Source organism: Carassius gibelio, chromosome A3 (assembly GCF_023724105.1).
Source record: "Carassius gibelio isolate Cgi1373 ecotype wild population from Czech Republic chromosome A3, carGib1.2-hapl.c, whole genome shotgun sequence".
In the NCBI taxonomy this organism is placed as follows: domain Eukaryota; kingdom Metazoa; phylum Chordata; class Actinopteri; order Cypriniformes; family Cyprinidae; genus Carassius; species Carassius gibelio.
Genome location: NC_068373.1, coordinates 364,582 through 386,972, shown reverse-complemented (window position 1 = coordinate 386,972; position 22,391 = coordinate 364,582). Strand labels below are relative to the sequence as shown.

General features: G+C 45.5%; 1 long non-coding RNA gene across 1 annotated transcript; it reads left to right on the top strand.

Annotated features, from left to right (window-relative positions):
• Positions 1-10,486: 10,486 nt before the first annotated feature.
• On the top strand, positions 10,487-22,033 carry LOC127943441 (uncharacterized). The gene is made up of 3 exons (XR_008149653.1): positions 10,487-11,094; positions 17,183-17,369; positions 21,939-22,033. It is a non-coding gene; the product is annotated as an uncharacterized LOC127943441 (long non-coding RNA).
• Positions 22,034-22,391: the final 358 nt, after the last annotated feature.

Sequence of the window (22,391 nt, the reverse complement as noted above, 5' to 3'; positions counted from 1 at the left end):
TTGTGCATAATTCAGGTGAGTACAGGGAACTCGAGGTCCATAGGAACCCGGCACTGGCTTGGTTAGGTGAAGGAAAATCCAGAATCCGAATCCCGAAGGATTCGAAAACGGTTGTGCACGGTCCTGAGTCCCACCGGCCGCCAAGAGTCACAAGCACACCCCCAAATCACACACACAACAGCCAACACTTCCCCACAGAAAGCCAACGCCAGTCTAAAATATTTTTTTAGGCTCTGTAAAAAATCCCAAACCCGGGCTACAGCCACACGGGCTGTTTTTCTCAGGGGTGTGTGAAGAAAAACCGATGGTAGGTTAAGGTTTAGATGTGGTTAAGGGGTATATTACTCTAAAAGTACACATCTCAACGTCTGTATGGACGGAGAAGAAAAATTGAATAAACATATATTGTGCTCAGACGCATCACCACCCTAATGATGCCGGCTGTTTATTTTTAAATGTCTTCAAATTTTGTCATTCAGGTCTGTCGCGACGCGTTTCGAACCTTCCCACAGTGTTCTCATCAGGCGAATTCAATGACAAAATGACTCTGACCCAGCTCGCTCCAGCATTTATGTGCCAGGAGGGCGGGGCTTCTCACCTCGCAACCAATAGCAACCGATAACCACCTTCAGCATTGTATGATGCTTCATGAATTGTTTCTTTCACACACTAATAAACTGTATTGTTGTTTTTTAATTTTTTACAGGTACTAGGCGAATAATGTCGATCAGCAGGCACTTGCAGCAGGTAAGTAGGCACCTTTGTGCATAATTCAGGTGAGTACAGGGAACTCGAGGTCCATAGGAACCCGGCACTGGCTTGGTTAGGTGAAGGAAAATCCAGAATCCGAATCCCGAAGGATTCGAAAACGGTTGTGCACGGTCCTGAGTCCCACCGGCCGCCAAGAGTCACAAGCACACCCCCAAATCACACACAACAGCCAACACTTCCCCACAGAAAGCCAACGCCAGTCTAAAATATTTTTTTAGGCTCTGTAAAAAATCCCAAACCCGGGCTACAGCCACACGGGCTGTTTTTCTCAGGGGTGTGTGAAGAAAAACCGATGGTAGGTTAAGGTTTAGATGTGGTTAAGGGGTATATTACTCTAAAAGTACACATCTCAACGTCTGTATGGACGGAGAAGAAAAATTGAATAAACATATATTGTGCTCAGACGCATCACCACCCTAATGATGCCGGCTGTTTATTTTTAAATGTCTTCAAATTTTGTCATTCAGGTCTGTCGCGACGCGTTTCGAACCTTCCCACAGTGTTCTCATCAGGCGAATTCAATGACAAAATGACTCTGACCCAGCTCGCTCCAGCATTTATGTGCCAGGAGGGCGGGGCTTCTCACCTCGCAACCAATAGCAACCGATAACCACCTTCAGCATTGTATGATGCTTCATGAATTGTTTCTTTCACACACTAATAAACTGTATTGTTGTTTTTTAATTTTTTACAGGTACTAGGCGAATAATGTCGATCAGCAGGCACTTGCAGCAGGTAAGTAGGCACCTTTGTGCATAATTCAGGTGAGTACAGGGAACTCGAGGTCCATAGGAACCCGGCACTGGCTTGGTTAGGTGAAGGAAAATCCAGAATCCGAATCCCGAAGGATTCGAAAACGGTTGTGCACGGTCCTGAGTCCCACCGGCCGCCAAGAGTCACAAGCACACCCCCAAATCACACACACAACAGCCAACACTTCCCCACAGAAAGCCAACGCCAGTCTAAAATATTTTTTTAGGCTCTGTAAAAAATCCCAAACCCGGGCTACAGCCACACGGGCTGTTTTTCTCAGGGGTGTGTGAAGAAAAACCGATGGTAGGTTAAGGTTTAGATGTGGTTAAGGGGTATATTACTCTAAAAGTACACATCTCAACGTCTGTATGGACGGAGAAGAAAAATTGAATAAACATATATTGTGCTCAGACGCATCACCACCCTAATGATGCCGGCTGTTTATTTTTAAATGTCTTCAAATTTTGTCATTCAGGTCTGTCGCGACGCGTTTCGAACCTTCCCACAGTGTTCTCATCAGGCGAATTCAATGACAAAATGACTCTGACCCAGCTCGCTCCAGCATTTATGTGCCAGGAGGGCGGGGCTTCTCACCTCGCAACCAATAGCAACCGATAACCACCTTCAGCATTGTATGATGCTTCATGAATTGTTTCTTTCACACACTAATAAACTGTATTGTTGTTTTTTAATTTTTTACAGGTACTAGGCGAATAATGTCGATCAGCAGGCACTTGCAGCAGGTAAGTAGGCACCTTTGTGCATAATTCAGGTGAGTACAGGGAACTCGAGGTCCATAGGAACCCGGCACTGGCTTGGTTAGGTGAAGGAAAATCCAGAATCCGAATCCCGAAGGATTCGAAAACGGTTGTGCACGGTCCTGAGTCCCACCGGCCGCCAAGAGTCACAAGCACACCCCCAAATCACACACACAACAGCCAACACTTCCCCACAGAAAGCCAACGCCAGTCTAAAATATTTTTTTAGGCTCTGTAAAAAATCCCAAACCCGGGCTACAGCCACACGGGCTGTTTTTCTCAGGGGTGTGTGAAGAAAAACCGATGGTAGGTTAAGGTTTAGATGTGGTTAAGGGGTATATTACTCTAAAAGTACACATCTCAACGTCTGTATGGACGGAGAAGAAAAATTGAATAAACATATATTGTGCTCAGACGCATCACCACCCTAATGATGCCGGCTGTTTATTTTTAAATGTCTTCAAATTTTGTCATTCAGGTCTGTCGCGACGCGTTTCGAACCTTCCCACAGTGTTCTCATCAGGCGAATTCAATGACAAAATGACTCTGACCCAGCTCGCTCCAGCATTTATGTGCCAGGAGGGCGGGGCTTCTCACCTCGCAACCAATAGCAACCGATAACCACCTTCAGCATTGTATGATGCTTCATGAATTGTTTCTTTCACACACTAATAAACTGTATTGTTGTTTTTTAATTTTTTACAGGTACTAGGCGAATAATGTCGATCAGCAGGCACTTGCAGCAGGTAAGTAGGCACCTTTGTGCATAATTCAGGTGAGTACAGGGAACTCGAGGTCCATAGGAACCCGGCACTGGCTTGGTTAGGTGAAGGAAAATCCAGAATCCGAATCCCGAAGGATTCGAAAACGGTTGTGCACGGTCCTGAGTCCCACCGGCCGCCAAGAGTCACAAGCACACCCCCAAATCACACACACAACAGCCAACACTTCCCCACAGAAAGCCAACGCCAGTCTAAAATATTTTTTTAGGCTCTGTAAAAAATCCCAAACCCGGGCTACAGCCACACGGGCTGTTTTTCTCAGGGGTGTGTGAAGAAAAACCGATGGTAGGTTAAGGTTTAGATGTGGTTAAGGGGTATATTACTCTAAAAGTACACATCTCAACGTCTGTATGGACGGAGAAGAAAAATTGAATAAACATATATTGTGCTCAGACGCATCACCACCCTAATGATGCCGGCTGTTTATTTTTAAATGTCTTCAAATTTTGTCATTCAGGTCTGTCGCGACGCGTTTCGAACCTTCCCACAGTGTTCTCATCAGGCGAATTCAATGACAAAATGACTCTGACCCAGCTCGCTCCAGCATTTATGTGCCAGGAGGGCGGGGCTTCTCACCTCGCAACCAATAGCAACCGATAACCACCTTCAGCATTGTATGATGCTTCATGAATTGTTTCTTTCACACACTAATAAACTGTATTGTTGTTTTTTAATTTTTTACAGGTACTAGGCGAATAATGTCGATCAGCAGGCACTTGCAGCAGGTAAGTAGGCACCTTTGTGCATAATTCAGGTGAGTACAGGGAACTCGAGGTCCATAGGAACCCGGCACTGGCTTGGTTAGGTGAAGGAAAATCCAGAATCCGAATCCCGAAGGATTCGAAAACGGTTGTGCACGGTCCTGAGTCCCACCGGCCGCCAAGAGTCACAAGCACACCCCCAAATCACACACAACAGCCAACACTTCCCCACAGAAAGCAACGCCAGTCTAAAATATTTTTTTAGGCTCTGTAAAAAATCCCAAACCCGGGCTACAGCCACACGGGCTGTTTTTCTCAGGGGTGTGTGAAGAAAAACCGATGGTAGGTTAAGGTTTAGATGTGGTTAAGGGGTATATTACTCTAAAAGTACACATCTCAACGTCTGTATGGACGGAGAAGAAAAATTGAATAAACATATATTGTGCTCAGACGCATCACCACCCTAATGATGCCGGCTGTTTATTTTTAAATGTCTTCAAATTTTGTCATTCAGGTCTGTCGCGACGCGTTTCGAACCTTCCCACAGTGTTCTCATCAGGCGAATTCAATGACAAAATGACTCTGACCCAGCTCGCTCCAGCATTTATGTGCCAGGAGGGCGGGGCTTCTCACCTCGCAACCAATAGCAACCGATAACCACCTTCAGCATTGTATGATGCTTCATGAATTGTTTCTTTCACACACTAATAAACTGTATTGTTGTTTTTTAATTTTTTACAGGTACTAGGCGAATAATGTCGATCAGCAGGCACTTGCAGCAGGTAAGTAGGCACCTTTGTGCATAATTCAGGTGAGTACAGGGAACTCGAGGTCCATAGGAACCCGGCACTGGCTTGGTTAGGTGAAGGAAAATCCAGAATCCGAATCCCGAAGGATTCGAAAACGGTTGTGCACGGTCCTGAGTCCCACCGGCCGCCAAGAGTCACAAGCACACCCCCAAATCACACACACAACAGCCAACACTTCCCCACAGAAAGCCAACGCCAGTCTAAAATATTTTTTTAGGCTCTGTAAAAAATCCCAAACCCGGGCTACAGCCACACGGGCTGTTTTTCTCAGGGGTGTGTGAAGAAAAACCGATGGTAGGTTAAGGTTTAGATGTGGTTAAGGGGTATATTACTCTAAAAGTACACATCTCAACGTCTGTATGGACGGAGAAGAAAAATTGAATAAACATATATTGTGCTCAGACGCATCACCACCCTAATGATGCCGGCTGTTTATTTTTAAATGTCTTCAAATTTTGTCATTCAGGTCTGTCGCGACGCGTTTCGAACCTTCCCACAGTGTTCTCATCAGGCGAATTCAATGACAAAATGACTCTGACCCAGCTCGCTCCAGCATTTATGTGCCAGGAGGGCGGGGCTTCTCACCTCGCAACCAATAGCAACCGATAACCACCTTCAGCATTGTATGATGCTTCATGAATTGTTTCTTTCACACACTAATAAACTGTATTGTTGTTTTTTAATTTTTTACAGGTACTAGGCGAATAATGTCGATCAGCAGGCACTTGCAGCAGGTAAGTAGGCACCTTTGTGCATAATTCAGGTGAGTACAGGGAACTCGAGGTCCATAGGAACCCGGCACTGGCTTGGTTAGGTGAAGGAAAATCCAGAATCCGAATCCCGAAGGATTCGAAAACGGTTGTGCACGGTCCTGAGTCCCACCGGCCGCCAAGAGTCACAAGCACACCCCCAAATCACACACACAACAGCCAACACTTCCCCACAGAAAGCCAACGCCAGTCTAAAATATTTTTTTAGGCTCTGTAAAAAATCCCAAACCCGGGCTACAGCCACACGGGCTGTTATTCTCAGGGGTGTGTGAAGAAAAACCGATGGTAGGTTAAGGTTTAGATGTGGTTAAGGGGTATATTACTCTAAAAGTACACATCTCAACGTCTGTATGGACGGAGAAGAAAAATTGAATAAACATATATTGTGCTCAGACGCATCACCACCCTAATGATGCCGGCTGTTTATTTTTAAATGTCTTCAAATTTTGTCATTCAGGTCTGTCGCGACGCGTTTCGAACCTTCCCACAGTGTTCTCATCAGGCGAATTCAATGACAAAATGACTCTGACCCAGCTCGCTCCAGCATTTATGTGCCAGGAGGGCGGGGCTTCTCACCTCGCAACCAATAGCAACCGATAACCACCTTCAGCATTGTATGATGCTTCATGAATTGTTTCTTTCACACACTAATAAACTGTATTGTTGTTTTTTAATTTTTTACAGGTACTAGGCGAATAATGTCGATCAGCAGGCACTTGCAGCAGGTAAGTAGGCACCTTTGTGCATAATTCAGGTGAGTACAGGGAACTCGAGGTCCATAGGAACCCGGCACTGGCTTGGTTAGGTGAAGGAAAATCCAGAATCCGAATCCCGAAGGATTCGAAAACGGTTGTGCACGGTCCTGAGTCCCACCGGCCGCCAAGAGTCACAAGCACACCCCCAAATCACACACAACAGCCAACACTTCCCCACAGAAAGCCAACGCCAGTCTAAAATATTTTTTTAGGCTCTGTAAAAAATCCCAAACCCGGGCTACAGCCACACGGGCTGTTTTTCTCAGGGGTGTGTGAAGAAAAACCGATGGTAGGTTAAGGTTTAGATGTGGTTAAGGGGTATATTACTCTAAAAGTACACATCTCAACGTCTGTATGGACGGAGAAGAAAAATTGAATAAACATATATTGTGCTCAGACCGCATCACCACCCTAATGATGCCGGCTGTTTATTTTTAAATGTCTTCAAATTTTGTCATTCAGGTCTGGCGAATTCAATGACAAAATGACTCTGACCCAGCTCGCTCCAGCATTTATGTGCCAGGAGGGCGGGGCTTCTCACCTCGCAACCAATAGCAACCGATAACCACCTTCAGCATTGTATGATGCTTCATGAATTGTTTCTTTCACACACTAATAAACTGTATTGTTGTTTTTTAATTTTTTACAGGTACTAGGCGAATAATGTCGATCAGCAGCACTTGCAGCAGGTAAGTAGGCACCTTTGTGCATAATTCAGGTGAGTACAGGGAACTCGAGGTCCATAGGAACCCGGCACTGGCTTGGTTAGGTGAAGGAAAATCCAGAATCCGAATCCCGAAGGATTCGAAAACGGTTGTGCACGGTCCTGAGTCCCACCGGCCGCCAAGAGTCACAAGCACACCCCCAAATCACACACAACAGCCAACACTTCCCCACAGAAAGCCAACGCCAGTCTAAAATATTTTTTTAGGCTCTGTAAAAAATCCCAAACCCGGGCTACAGCCACACGGGCTGTTTTTCTCAGGGGTGTGTGAAGAAAAACCGATGGTAGGTTAAGGTTTAGATGTGGTTAAGGGTATATTACTCTAAAAGTACACATCTCAACGTCTGTATGGACGGAGAAGAAAAATTGAATAAACATATATTGTGCTCAGACGCATCACCACCCTAATGATGCCGGCTGTTTATTTTTAAATGTCTTCAAATTTTGTCATTCAGGTCTGTCGCGACGCGTTTCGAACCTTCCCACAGTGTTCTCATCAGGCGAATTCAATGACAAAATGACTCTGACCCAGCTCGCTCCAGCATTTATGTGCCAGGAGGGCGGGGGCTTCTCACCTCGCAACCAATAGCAACCGATAACCACCTTCAGCATTGTATGATGCTTCATGAATTGTTTCTTTCACACACTAATAAACTGTATTGTTGTTTTTTAATTTTTTACAGGTACTAGGCGAATAATGTCGATCAGCAGGCACTTGCAGCAGGTAAGTAGGCACCTTTGTGCATAATTCAGGTGAGTACAGGGAACTCGAGGTCCATAGGAACCCGGGCACTGGCTTGGTAGGTGAAGGAAAATCCAGAATCCGAATCCCGAAGGATTCGAAAACGGTTGTGCACGGTCCCTGAGTCCCACCGGCCGCCAAGAGTCACAAGCACACCCCCAAATCACACACACAACAGCCAACACTTCCCCACAGAAAGCCAACGCCAGTCTAAAATATTTTTTTAGGCTCTGTAAAAAATCCCAAACCCGGGCTACAGCCACACGGGCTGTTTTTTCTCAGGGGTGTGTGAAGAAAAACCGATGGTAGGTTAAGGTTTAGATGTGGTTAAGGGGTATATTACTCTAAAAGTACACATCTCAACGTCTGTATGGACGGAGAAGAAAAAATTGAATAAACATATATTGTGCTCAGACGCATCACCACCCTAATGATGCCGGTCTGTTTATTTTTAAATGTCTTCAAATTTTGTCATTCAGGTCTGTCGCGACGCGTTTCGAACCTTCCCACAGTGTTCTCATCAGGCGAATTCAATGACAAAATGACTCTGACCCAGCTCGCTCCAGCATTTATGTGCCAGGAGGGCGGGGGCTTCTCACCTCGCAACCAATAGCAACCGATAACCACCTTCAGCATTGTATGATGCTTCATGAATTGTTTCTTTCACACACTAATAAACTGTATTGTTGTTTTTTAATTTTTTACAGGTACTAGGCGAATAATGTCGATCAGCAGGCACTTGCAGCAGGTAAGTAGGCACCTTTGTGCATAATTCAGGTGAGTACAGGGAACTCGAGGTCCATAGGAACCCGGCACTGGCTTGGTTAGGTGAAGGAAAATCCAGAATCCGAATCCCGAAGGATTCGAAAACGGTTGTGCACGGTCCTGAGTCCCACCGGCCGCCAAGAGTCACAAGCACACCCCCAAATCACACACAACAGCCAACACTTCCCCACAGAAAGCCAACGCCAGTCTAAAATATTTTTTTAGGCTCTGTAAAAAATCCCAAACCCGGGCTACAGCCACACGGGCTGTTTTTCTCAGGGGTGTGTGAAGAAAAACCGATGGTAGGTTAAGGTTTAGATGTGGTTAAGGGGTATATTACTCTAAAAGTACACATCTCAACGTCTGTATGGACGGAGAAGAAAAATTGAATAAACATATATTGTGCTCAGACGCATCACCACCCTAATGATGCCGGCTGTTTATTTTTAAATGTCTTCAAATTTTGTCATTTCAGGTCTGTCGCGACGCGTTTCGAACCTTCCCACAGTGTTCTCATCAGGCGAATTCAATGACAAAATGACTCTGACCCAGCTCGCTCCAGCATTTATGTGCCAGGAGGGCGGGGGCTTCTCACCTCGCAACCAATAGCAACCGATAACCACCTTCAGCATTGTATGATGCTTCATGAATTGTTTCTTTCACACACTAATAAACTGTATTGTTGTTTTTTAATTTTTTACAGGTACTAGGCGAATAATGTCGATCAGCAGGCACTTGCAGCAGGTAAGTAGGCACCTTTGTGCATAATTCAGGTGAGTACAGGGAACTCGAGGTCCATAGGAACCCGGGCACTGGCTTGGTTAGGTGAAGGAAAATCCAGAATCCGAATCCCGAAGGATTCGAAAACGGTTTGTGCACGGTCCTGAGTCCCACCGGCCGCCAAGAGTCACAAGCACACCCCCAAATCACACACACAACAGCCAACACTTCCCCACAGAAAGCCAACGCCAGTCTAAAATATTTTTTTAGGCTCTGTAAAAAATCCCAAACCCGGGCTACAGCCACACGGGCTGTTTTTCTCAGGGGTGTGTGAAGAAAAACCGATGGTAGGTTAAGGTTTAGATGTGGTTAAGGGGTATATTACTCTAAAAGTACACATCTCAACGTCTGTATGGACGGAGAAGAAAAATTGAATAAACATATATTGTGCTCAGACGCATCACCACCCTAATGATGCCGGCTGTTTATTTTTAAATGTCTTCAAATTTTGTCATTCAGGTCTGTCGCGACGCGTTTCGAACCTTCCCACAGTGTTCTCATCAGGCGAATTCAATGACAAAATGACTCTGACCCAGCTCGCTCCAGCATTTATGTGCCAGGAGGGCGGGGCTTCTCACCTCGCAACCAATTAGCAACCGATAACCACCTTCAGCATTGTATGATGCTTCATGAATTGTTTCTTTCACACACTAATAAACTGTATTGTTGTTTTTTAATTTTTTACAGGTACTAGGCGAATAATGTCGATCAGCAGGCACTTGCAGCAGGTAAGTAGGCACCTTTGTGCATAATTCAGGTGGAGTACAGGGAACTCGAGGTCCATAGGAACCCGGCACTGGCTTGGTTAGGTGAAGGAAAATCCAGAATCCGAATCCCGAAGGATTCGAAAACGGTTGTGCACGGTCCTGAGTCCCACCGGCCGCCAAGAGTCACAAGCACACCCCCAAATCACACACACAACAGCCAACACTTCCCCACAGAAAGCCAACGCCAGTCTAAAATATTTTTTTTAGGCTCTGTAAAAAATCCCAAACCCGGGCTACAGCCACACGGGCTGTTTTTCTCAGGGGTGTGTGAAGAAAAACCGATGGTAGGTTAAGGTTTAGATGTGGTTAAGGGGTATATTACTCTAAAAGTACACATCTCAACGTCTGTATGGACGGAGAAGAAAAATTGAATAAACATATATTGTGCTCAGACGCATCACCACCCTAATGATGCCGGCTGTTTATTTTTAAATGTCTTCAAATTTTGTCATTCAGGTCTGTCGCGACGCGTTTCGAACCTTCCCACAGTGTTCTCATCAGGCGAATTCAATGACAAAATGACTCTGACCCAGCTCGCTCCAGCATTTATGTGCCAGGAGGGCGGGGCTTCTCACCTCGCAACCAATAGCAACCGATAACCACCTTCAGCATTGTATGATGCTTCATGAATTGTTTCTTTCACACACTAATAAACTGTATTGTTGTTTTTTAATTTTTTACAGGTACTAGGCGAATAATGTCGATCAGCAGGCACTTGCAGCAGGTAAGTAGGCACCTTTGTGCATAATTCAGGTGAGTACAGGGAACTCGAGGTCCATAGGAACCCGGCACTGGCTTGGTTAGGTGAAGGAAAATCCAGAATCCGAATCCCGAAGGATTCGAAAACGGTTGTGCACGGTCCTGAGTCCCACCGGCCGCCAAGAGTCACAAGCACACCCCCAAATCACACACACAACAGCCAACACTTCCCCACAGAAAGCCAACGCCAGTCTAAAATATTTTTTTAGGCTCTGTAAAAAATCCCAAACCCGGGCTACAGCCACACGGGCTGTTTTTCTCAGGGGTGTGTGAAGAAAAACCGATGGTAGGTTAAGGTTTAGATGTGGTTAAGGGGTATATTACTCTAAAAGTACACATCTCAACGTCTGTATGGACGGAGAAGAAAAATTGAATAAACATATATTGTGCTCAGACGCATCACCACCCTAATGATGCCGGCTGTTTATTTTTAAATGTCTTCAAATTTTGTCATTCAGGTCTGTCGCGACGCGTTTCGAACCTTCCCACAGTGTTCTCATCAGGCGAATTCAATGACAAAATGACTCTGACCCAGCTCGCTCCAGCATTTATGTGCCAGGAGGGCGGGGCTTCTCACCTCGCAACCAATAGCAACCGATAACCACCTTCAGCATTGTATGATGCTTCATGAATTGTTTCTTTCACACACTAATAAACTGTATTGTTGTTTTTTAATTTTTTACAGGTACTAGGCGAATAATGTCGATCAGCAGGCACTTGCAGCAGGTAAGTAGGCACCTTTGTGCATAATTCAGGTGAGTACAGGGAACTCGAGGTCCATAGGAACCCGGCACTGGCTTGGTTAGGTGAAGGAAAATCCAGAATCCGAATCCCGAAGGATTCGAAAACGGTTGTGCACGGTCCTGAGTCCCACCGGCCGCCAAGAGTCACAAGCACACCCCCAAATCACACACAACAGCCAACACTTCCCCACAGAAAGCCAACGCCAGTCTAAAATATTTTTTTAGGCTCTGTAAAAAATCCCAAACCCGGGCTACAGCCACACGGGCTGTTTTTCTCAGGGGTGTGTGAAGAAAAACCGATGGTAGGTTAAGGTTTAGATGTGGTTAAGGGGTATATTACTCTAAAGTACACATCTCAACGTCTGTATGGACGGAGAAGAAAAATTGAATAAACATATATTGTGCTCAGACGCATCACCACCCTAATGATGCCGGCTGTTTATTTTTAAATGTCTTCAAAATTTTGTCATTCAGGTCTGTCGCGACGCGTTTCGAACCTTCCACAGTGTTCTCATCAGGCGAATTCAATGACAAAATGACTCTGACCCAGCTCGCTCCAGCATTTATGTGCCAGGAGGGCGGGGCTTCTCACCTCGCAACCAATAGCAACCGATAACCACCTTCAGCATTGTATGATGCTTCATGAATTGTTTCTTTCACACACTAATAAACTGTATTGTTGTTTTTTTAATTTTTTACAGGTACTAGGCGAATAATGTCGATCAGCAGGCACTTGCAGCAGGTAAGTAGGCACCTTTGTGCATAATTCAGGTGAGTACAGGGAACTCGAGGTCCATAGGAAACCCGGCACTGGCTTGGTTAGGTGAAGGAAAATCCAGAATCCGAATCCCGAAGGATTCGAAAACGGTTGTGCACGGTCCTGAGTCCCACCGGCCGCCAAGAGTCACAAGCACACCCCCAAATCACACACACAACAGCCAACACTTCCCCACAGAAAGCCAACGCCAGTCTAAAATATTTTTTTAGGCTCTGTAAAAAATCCCAAACCCGGGGCTACAGCCACACGGGCTGTTTTTCTCAGGGGTGTGTGAAGAAAAACCGATGGTAGGTTAAGGTTTAGATGTGGTTAAGGGGTATATTACTCTAAAAGTACACATCTCAACGTCTGTATGGACGGAGAAGAAAAATTGAATAAACATATATTGTGCTCAGACGCATCACCACCCTAATGATGCCGGCTGTTTATTTTTAAATGTCTTCAAATTTTGTCATTCAGGTCTGTCGCGACGCGTTTCGAACCTTCCCACAGTGTTCTCATCAGGCGAAGTCAATGACAAAATGACTCTGACCAGCTCGCTCCAGCATTTATGTGCCAGGAGGGCGGGGCTTCTCACCTCGCAACCAATAGCAACCGATAACCACCTTCAGCATTGTATGATGCTTCATGAATTGTTTCTTTCACACACTAATAAACTGTATTGTTGGTTTTTTAATTTTTTACAGGTACTAGGCGAATAATGTCGATCAGCAGGCACTTGCAGCAGGTAAGTAGGCACCTTTGTGCATAATTCAGGTGAGTACAGGGAACTCGAGGTCCATAGGAACCCGGCACTGGCTTGGTTAGGTGAAGGAAAATCCAGAATCCGAATCCCGAAGGATTCGAAAACGGTTGTGCACGGTCCTGAGTCCACCGGCCGCCAAGAGTCACAAGCACACCCCCAAATCACACACACAACAGCCAACACTTCCCCACAGAAAGCCAACGCCAGTCTAAAATATTTTTTTAGGCTCTGTAAAAAATCCCAAACCCGGGCTACAGCCACACGGGCTGTTTTTCTCAGGGGGTGTGTGAAGAAAAACCGATGGTAGGTTAAGGTTTAGATGTGGTTAAGGGGTATATTACTCTAAAAGTACACATCTCAACGTCTGTATGGACGGAGAAGAAAAATTGAATAAACATATATTGTGCTCAGACGCATCACCACCCTAATGATGCCGGCTGTTTATTTTAAATGTCTTCAAATTTTGTCATTCAGGTCTGTCGCGACGCGTTTCGAACCTTCCCACAGTGTTCTCATCAGGCGAATTCAATGACAAAATGACTCTGACCCAGCTCGCTCCAGCATTTATGTGCCAGGAGGGCGGGGCTTCTCACCTCGCAACCAATAGCAACCGATAACCACCTTCAGCATTGTATGATGCTTCATGAATTGTTTCTTTCACACACTAATAAACTGTATTGTTGTTTTTTAATTTTTTACAGGTACTAGGCGAAATAATGTCGATCAGCAGGCACTTGCAGCAGGTAAGTAGGCACCTTTGTGCATAATTCAGGTGAGTACAGGGAACTCGAGGTCCATAGGAACCCGGCACTGGCTTGGTTAGGTGAAGGAAAATCCAGAATCCGAATCCCGAAGGATTCGAAAACGGTTGTGCACGGTCCTGAGTCCCCACCGGCCGCCAAGAGTCACAAGCACACCCCCAAATCACACACACAACAGCCAACACTTCCCCACAGAAAGCCAACGCCAGTCTAAAATATTTTTTTAGGCTCTGTAAAAAATCCCAAACCCGGGCTACAGCCACACGGGCTGTTTTTCTCAGGGTGTGTGAAGAAAAACCGATGGTAGGTTAAGGTTTAGATGTGGTTAAGGGGTATATTACTCTAAAAGTACACATCTCAACGTCTGTATGGACGGAGAAGAAAAATTGAATAAACATATATTGTGCTCAGACGCATCACCACCCTAATGATGCCGGCTGTTTATTTTTAAATGTCTTCAAATTTTGTCATTCAGGTCTGTCGCGACGCGTTTCGAACCTTCCCACAGTGTTCTCATCAGGCGAATTCAATGACAAAATGACTCTGACCCAGCTCGCTCCAGCATTTATGTGCCAGGAGGGCGGGGCTTCTCACCTCGCAACCAATAGCAACCGATAACCACCTTCAGCATTGTATGATGCTTCATGAATTGTTTCTTTCACACACTAATAAACTGTATTGTTGTTTTTTAATTTTTTACAGGTACTAGGCGAATAATGTCGATCAGCAGGCACTTGCAGCAGGTAAGTAGGCACCTTTGTGCATAATTCAGGTGAGTACAGGGAACTCGAGGTCCATAGGAACCCGGGCACTGGCTTGGTTAGGTGAAGGAAAATCCAGAATCCGAATCCCGAAGGATTCGAAAACGGTTGTGCACGGTCCCTGAGTCCCACCGGCCGCCAAGAGTCACAAGCACACCCCCAAATCACACACAACAGCCAACACTTCCCCACAGAAAGCCAACGCCAGTCTAAAATATTTTTTTAGGCTCTGTAAAAAAATCCCAAACCCGGGCTACAGCCACACGGGCTGTTTTTCTCAGGGGTGTGTGAAGAAAAACCGATGGTAGGTTAAGGTTTAGATGTGGTTAAGGGGTATATTACTCTAAAAGTACACATCTCAACGTCTGTATGGACGGAGAAGAAAAATTGAATAAACATATATTGTGCTCAGACGCATCACCACCCTAATGATGCCGGCTGTTTATTTTTAAATGTCTTCAAATTTTGTCATTCAGGTCTGTCGCGACGCGTTTCGAACCTTCCCACAGTGTTCTCATCAGGCGAATTCAATGACAAAATGACTCTGACCCAGCTCGCTCCAGCATTTATGTGCCAGGAGGGCGGGGCTTCTCACCTCGCAACCAATAGCAACCGATAACCACCTTCAGCATTGTATGATGCTTCATGAATTGTTTTCTTTCACACACTAATAAACTGTATTGTTGTTTTTTAATTTTTTACAGGTACTAGGCGAATAATGTCGATCAGCAGGCACTTGCAGCAGGTAAGTAGGCACCTTTGTGCATAATTCAGGTGAGTACAGGGAACTCGAGGTCCATAGGAACCCGGCACTGGCTTGGTTAGGTGAAGGAAAATCCAGAATCCGAATCCCGAAGGATTCGAAAACGGTTGTGCACGGTCCTGAGTCCCACCGGCCGCCAAGAGTCACAAGCACACCCCCAAATCACACACACAACAGCAACACTTCCCCACAGAAAGCCAACGCCAGTCTAAAATATTTTTTTAGGCTCTGTAAAAAATCCCAAACCCGGGCTACAGCCACACGGGCTGTTTTTCTCAGGGGTGTGTGAAGAAAAACCGATGGTAGGTTAAGGTTTAGATGTGGTTAAGGGTATATTACTCTAAAAGTACACATCTCAACGTCTGTATGGACGGAGAAGAAAAATTGAATAAACATATATTGTGCTCAGACGCATCACCACCCTAATGATGCCGGCTGTTTATTTTAAATGTCTTCAAATTTTGTCATTCAGGTCTGTCGCGACGCGTTTCGAACCTTCCCACAGTGTTCTCATCAGGCGAATTCAATGACAAAATGACTCTGACCCAGCTCGCTCCAGCATTTATGTGCCAGGAGGGCGGGGCTTCTCACCTCGCAACCAATAGCAACCGATAACCACCTTCAGCATTGTATGATGCTTCATGAATTGTTTCTTTCACACACTAATAAACTGTATTGTTGTTTTTTAATTTTTTACAGGTACTAGGCGAATAATGTCGATCAGCAGGCACTTGCAGCAGGTAAGTAGGCACCTTTGTGCATAATTCAGGTGAGTACAGGGAACTCGAGGTCCATAGGAACCCGGCACTGGCTTGGTTAGGTGAAGGAAAATCCAGAATCCGAATCCCGAAGGATTCGAAAACGGTTGTGCACGGTCCTGAGTCCCACCGGCCGCCAAGAGTCACAAGCACACCCCCAAATCACACACACAACAGCCAACACTTCCCCACAGAAAGCCAACGCCAGTCTAAAATATTTTTTTAGGCTCTGTAAAAAATCCCAAACCCGGGCTACAGCCACACGGGCTGTTTTTCTCAGGGGTGTGTGAAGAAAAACCGATGGTAGGTTAAGGTTTAGATGTGGGTTAAGGGGTATATTACTCTAAAAGTACACATCCTCAACGTCTGTATGGACGGAGAAGAAAAATTGAATAAACATATATTGTGCTCAGACGCATCACCACCCTAATGATGCCGGCTGTTTATTTTTAAATGTCTTCAAATTTTGTCATTCAGGTCTGTCGCGACGCGTTTCGAACCTTCCCACAGTGTTCTCATCAGGCGAATTCAATGACAAAATGACTCTGACCCAGCTCGCTCCAGCATTTATGTGCCAGGAGGGCGGGGCTTCTCACCTCGCAACCAATAGCAACCGATAACCACCTTCAGCATTGTATGATGCTTCATGAATTGTTTCTTTCACACACTAATAAACTGTATTGTTGTTTTTTAATTTTTTACAGGTACTAGGCGAATAATGTCGATCAGCAGGCACTTGCAGCAGGTAAGTAGGCACCTTTGTGCATAATTCAGGTGAGTACAGGGAACTCGAGGTCCATAGGAACCCGGCACTGGCTTGGTTAGGTGAAGGAAAATCCAGAATCCGAATCCCGAAGGATTCGAAAACGGTTGTGCACGGTCCTGAGTCCCACCGGCCGCCAAGAGTCACAAGCACACCCCCAAATCACACACAACAGCCAACACTTCCCCACAGAAAGCCAACGCCAGTCTAAAATATTTTTTTAGGCTCTGTAAAAAATCCCAAACCCGGGCTACAGCCACACGGGCTGTTTTTCTCAGGGGTGTGTGAAGAAAAACCGATGGTAGGTTAAGGTTTAGATGTGGTTAAGGGGTATATTACTCTAAAAGTACACATCTCAACGTCTGTATGGACGGAGAAGAAAAATTGAATAAACATATATTGTGCTCAGACGCATCACCACCCTAATGATGCCGGCTGGTTTATTTTTAAATGTCTTCAAATTTTGTCATTCAGGTCTGGCGAATTCAATGACAAAATGACTCTGACCCAGCTCGCTCCAGCATTTATGTGCCAGGAGGGCGGGGCTTCTCACCTCGCAACCAATAGCAACCGATAACCACCTTCAGCATTGTATGATGCTTCATGAATTGTTTCTTTCACACACTAATAAACTGTATTGTTGTTTTTTAATTTTTTACAGGTTACTAGGCGAATAATGTCGATCAGCAGGCACTTGCAGCAGGTAAGTAGGCACCTTTGTGCATAATTCAGGTGAGTACAGGGAACTCGAGGTCCATAGGAACCCGGGCACTGGCTTGGTTAGGTGAAGGAAAATCCAGAATCCGAATCCCGAAGGATTCGAAAACGGTTGTGCACGGTCCTGAGTCCCACCGGCCGCCAAGAGTCACAAGCACACCCCCAAATCACACACAACAGCCAACACTTCCCCACAGAAAGCCAACGCCAGTCTAAAATATTTTTTTAGGCTCTGTAAAAAATCCCAAACCCGGGCTACAGCCACACGGGCTGTTTTTCTCAGGGGTGTGTGAAGAAAAACCGATGGTTAGGTTAAGGTTTAGATGTGGTTAAGGGGTATATTACTCTAAAAGTACACATCTCAACGTCTGTATGGACGGAGAAGAAAAATTGAATAAACATATATTGTGCTCAGACGCATCACCACCCTAATGATGCCGGCTGTTTATTTTTAAATGTCTTCAAATTTTGTCATTCAGGTCTGTCGCGACGCGTTTCGAACCTTCCCACAGTGTTCTCATCAGGCGAATTCAATGACAAAATGACTCTGACCCCAGCTCGCTCCAGCATTTATGTGCCAGGAGGGCGGGGCTTCTCACCTCGCAACCAATAGCAACCGATAACCACCTTCAGCATTGTATGATGCTTCATGAATTGTTTCTTTCACACACTAATAAACTGTATTGTTGTTTTTTAATTTTTTACAGGTACTAGGCGAATAATGTCGATCAGCAGGCACTTGCAGCAGGTAAGTAGGCACCTTTGTGCATAATTCAGGTGAGTACAGGGAACTCGAGGTCCATAGGAAACCCGGCACTGGCTTGGTTAGGTGAAGGAAAATCCAGAATCCGAATCCCGAAGGATTCGAAAACGGTTGTGCACGGTCCTGAGTCCCACCGGCCGCCAAGAGTCACAAGCACACCCCCAAATCACACACACAACAGCCAACACTTCCCCACAGAAAGCCAACGCCAGTCTAAAATATTTTTTTAGGCTCTGTAAAAAATCCCAAACCCGGGCTACAGCCACACGGGCTGTTTTTCTCAGGGGTGTGTGAAGAAAAACCGATGGTAGGTTAAGGTTTAGATGTGGTTAAGGGGTATATTACTCTAAAAGTACACATCTCAACGACGTCTGTATGGACGGAGAAGAAAAATTGAATAAACATATATTGTGCTCAGACGCATCACCACCCTAATGATGCCGGCTGTTTATTTTTAAATGTCTTCAAATTTTGTCATTCAGGTCTGTCGCGACGCGTTTCGAACCTTCCCACAGTGTTCTCATCAGGCGAATTCAATGACAAAATGACTCTGACCCAGCTCGCTCCAGCATTTATGTGCCAGGAGGGCGGGGCTTCTCACCTCGCAACCAATAGCAACCGATAACCACCTTCAGCATTGTATGATGCTTCATGAATTGTTTCTTTCACACACTAATAAACTGTATTGTTGTTTTTTAATTTTTTACAGGTACTAGGCGAATAATGTCGATCAGCAGGCACTTGCAGCAGGTAAGTAGGCACCTTTGTGCATAATTCAGGTGAGTACAGGGAACTCGAGGTCCATAGGAACCCGGCACTGGCTTGGTTAGGTGAAGGAAAATCCAGAATCCGAATCCCGAAGGATTCGAAAACGGTTGTGCACGGTCCTGAGTCCCACCGGCCGCCAAGAGTCACAAGCACACCCCCAAATCACACACAACAGCCAACACTTCCCCACAGAAAGCCAACGCCAGTCTAAAATATTTTTTTAGGCTCTGTAAAAAATCCCAAACCCGGGCTACAGCCACACGGGCTGTTTTTCTCAGGGGTGTGTGAAGAAAAACCGATGGTAGGTTAAGGTTTAGATGTGGTTAAGGGGTATATTACTCTAAAAGTACACATCTCAACGTCTGTATGGACGGAGAAGAAAAATTGAATAAACATATATTGTGCTCAGACGCATCACCACCCTAATGATGCCGGCTGTTTATTTTTAAATGTCTTCAAATTTTGTCATTCAGGTCTGTCGCGACGCGTTTCGAACCTTCCCACAGTGTTCTCATCAGGCGAATTCAATGACAAAATGACTCTGACCCAGCTCGCTCCAGCATTTATGTGCCAGGAGGGCGGGGCTTCTCACCTCGCAACCAATAGCAACCGATAACCACCTTCAGCATTGTATGATGCTTCATGAATTGTTTCTTTCACACACTAATAAACTGTATTGTTGTTTTTTAATTTTTTACAGGTACTAGGCGAATAATGTCGATCAGCAGGCACTTGCAGCAGGTAAGTAGGCACCTTTGTGCATAATTCAGGTGAGTACAGGGAACTCGAGGTCCATAGGAACCCGGCACTGGCTTGGTTAGGTGAAGGAAAATCCAGAATCCGAATCCCGAAGGATTCGAAAACGGTTGTGCACGGTCCTGAGTCCCACCGGCCGCCAAGAGTCACAAGCACACCCCCAAATCACACACACAACAGCCAACACTTCCCCACAGAAAGCCAACGCCAGTCTAAAATATTTTTTTAGGCTCTGTAAAAAATCCCAAACCCGGGCTACAGCCACACGGGCTGTTTTTCTCAGGGGTGTGTGAAGAAAAACCGATGGTAGGTTAAGGTTTAGATGTGGTTAAGGGGTATATTACTCTAAAAGTACACATCTCAACGTCTGTATGGACGGAGAAGAAAAATTGAATAAACATATATTGTGCTCAGACGCATCACCACCCTAATGATGCCGGCTGTTTATTTTTAAATGTCTTCAAATTTTGTCATTCAGGTCTGTCGCGACGCGTTTCGAACCTTCCCACAGTGTTCTCATCAGGCGAATTCAATGACAAAATGACTCTGACCCAGCTCGCTCCAGCATTTATGTGCCAGGAGGGCGGGGCTTCTCACCTCGCAACCAATAGCAACCGATAACCACCTTCAGCATTGTATGATGCTTCATGAATTGTTTCTTTCACACACTAATAAACTGTATTGTTGTTTTTTAATTTTTTACAGGTACTAGGCGAATAATGTCGATCAGCAGGCACTTGCAGCAGGTAAGTAGGCACCTTTGTGCATAATTCAGGTGAGTACAGGGAACTCGAGGTCCATAGGAACCCGGCACTGGCTTGGTTAGGTGAAGGAAAATCCAGAATCCGAATCCCGAAGGATTCGAAAACGGTTGTGCACGGTCCTGAGTCCCACCGGCCCGCCAAGAGTCACAAGCACACCCCCAAATCACACACAACAGCCAACACTTCCCCACAGAAAGCCAACGCCAGTCTAAAATATTTTTTTAGGCTCTGTAAAAAATCCCAAACCCGGGCTACAGCCACACGGGCTGTTTTTCTCAGGGGTGTGTGAAGAAAAACCGATGGTAGGTTAAGGTTTAGATGTGGTTAAGGGGTATATTACTCTAAAAGTACACATCTCAACGTCTGTATGGACGGAGAAGAAAAATTGAATAAACATATATTGTGCTCAGACGCATCACCACCCTAATGATGCCGGCTGTTTATTTTTAAATGTCTTCAAATTTTGTCATTCAGGTCTGTCGCGACGCGTTTCGAACCTTCCCACAGTGTTCTCATCAGGCGAATTCAATGACAAAATGACTCTGACCCAGCTCGCTCCAGCATTTATGTGCCAGGAGGGCGGGGCTTCTCACCTCGCAACCAATAGCAACCGATAACCACCTTCAGCATTGTATGATGCTTCATGAATTGTTTCTTTCACACACTAATAAACTGTATTGTTGTTTTTTAATTTTTTACAGGTACTAGGCGAATAATGTCGATCAGCAGGCACTTGCAGCAGGTAAGTAGGCACCTTTGTGCATAATTCAGGTGAGTACAGGGAACTCGAGGTCCATAGGAACCCGGCACTGGCTTGGTTAGGTGAAGGAAAATCCAGAATCCGAATCCCGAAGGATTCGAAAACGGTTGTGCACGGTCCTGAGTCCCACCGGCCGCCAAGAGTCACAAGCACACCCCCAAATCACACACACAACAGCCAACACTTCCCCACAGAAAGCCAACGCCAGTCTAAAATATTTTTTTAGGCTCTGTAAAAAATCCCAAACCCGGGCTACAGCCACACGGGCTGTTTTTCTCAGGGGTGTGTGAAGAAAAACCGATGGTAGGTTAAGGTTTAGATGTGGTTAAGGGGTATATTACTCTAAAAGTACACATCTCAACGTCTGTATGGACGGAGAAGAAAAATTGAATAAACATATATTGTGCTCAGACGCATCACCACCCTAATGATGCCGGCTGTTTATTTTTAAATGTCTTCAAATTTTGTCATTCAGGTCTGTCGCGACGCGTTTCGAACCTTCCCACAGTGTTCTCATCAGGCGAATTCAATGACAAAATGACTCTGACCCAGCTCGCTCCAGCATTTATGTGCCAGGAGGGCGGGGCTTCTCACCTCGCAACCTATAGCAACCGATAACCACCTTCAGCATTGTATGATGCTTCATGAATTGTTTCTTTCACACACTAATAAACTGTATTGTTGTTTTTTAATTTTTTACAGGTACTAGGCGAATAATGTCGATCAGCAGGCACTTGCAGCAGGTAAGTAGGCACCTTTGTGCATAATTCAGGTGAGTACAGGGAACTCGAGGTCCATAGGAACCCGGCACTGGCTTGGTTAGGTGAAGGAAAATCCAGAATCCGAATCCCGAAGGATTCGAAAACGGTTGTGCACGGTCCTGAGTCCCACCGGCCGCCAAGAGTCACAAGCACACCCCCAAATCACACACAACAGCCAACACTTCCCCACAGAAAGCCAACGCCAGTCTAAAATATTTTTTTAGGCTCTGTAAAAAATCCCAAACCCGGGCTACAGCCACACGGGCTGTTTTTCTCAGGGGTGTGTGAAGAAAAACCGATGGTAGGTTAAGGTTTAGATGTGGTTAAGGGGTATATTACTCTAAAAGTACACATCTCAACGTCTGTATGGACGGAGAAGAAAAATTGAATAAAC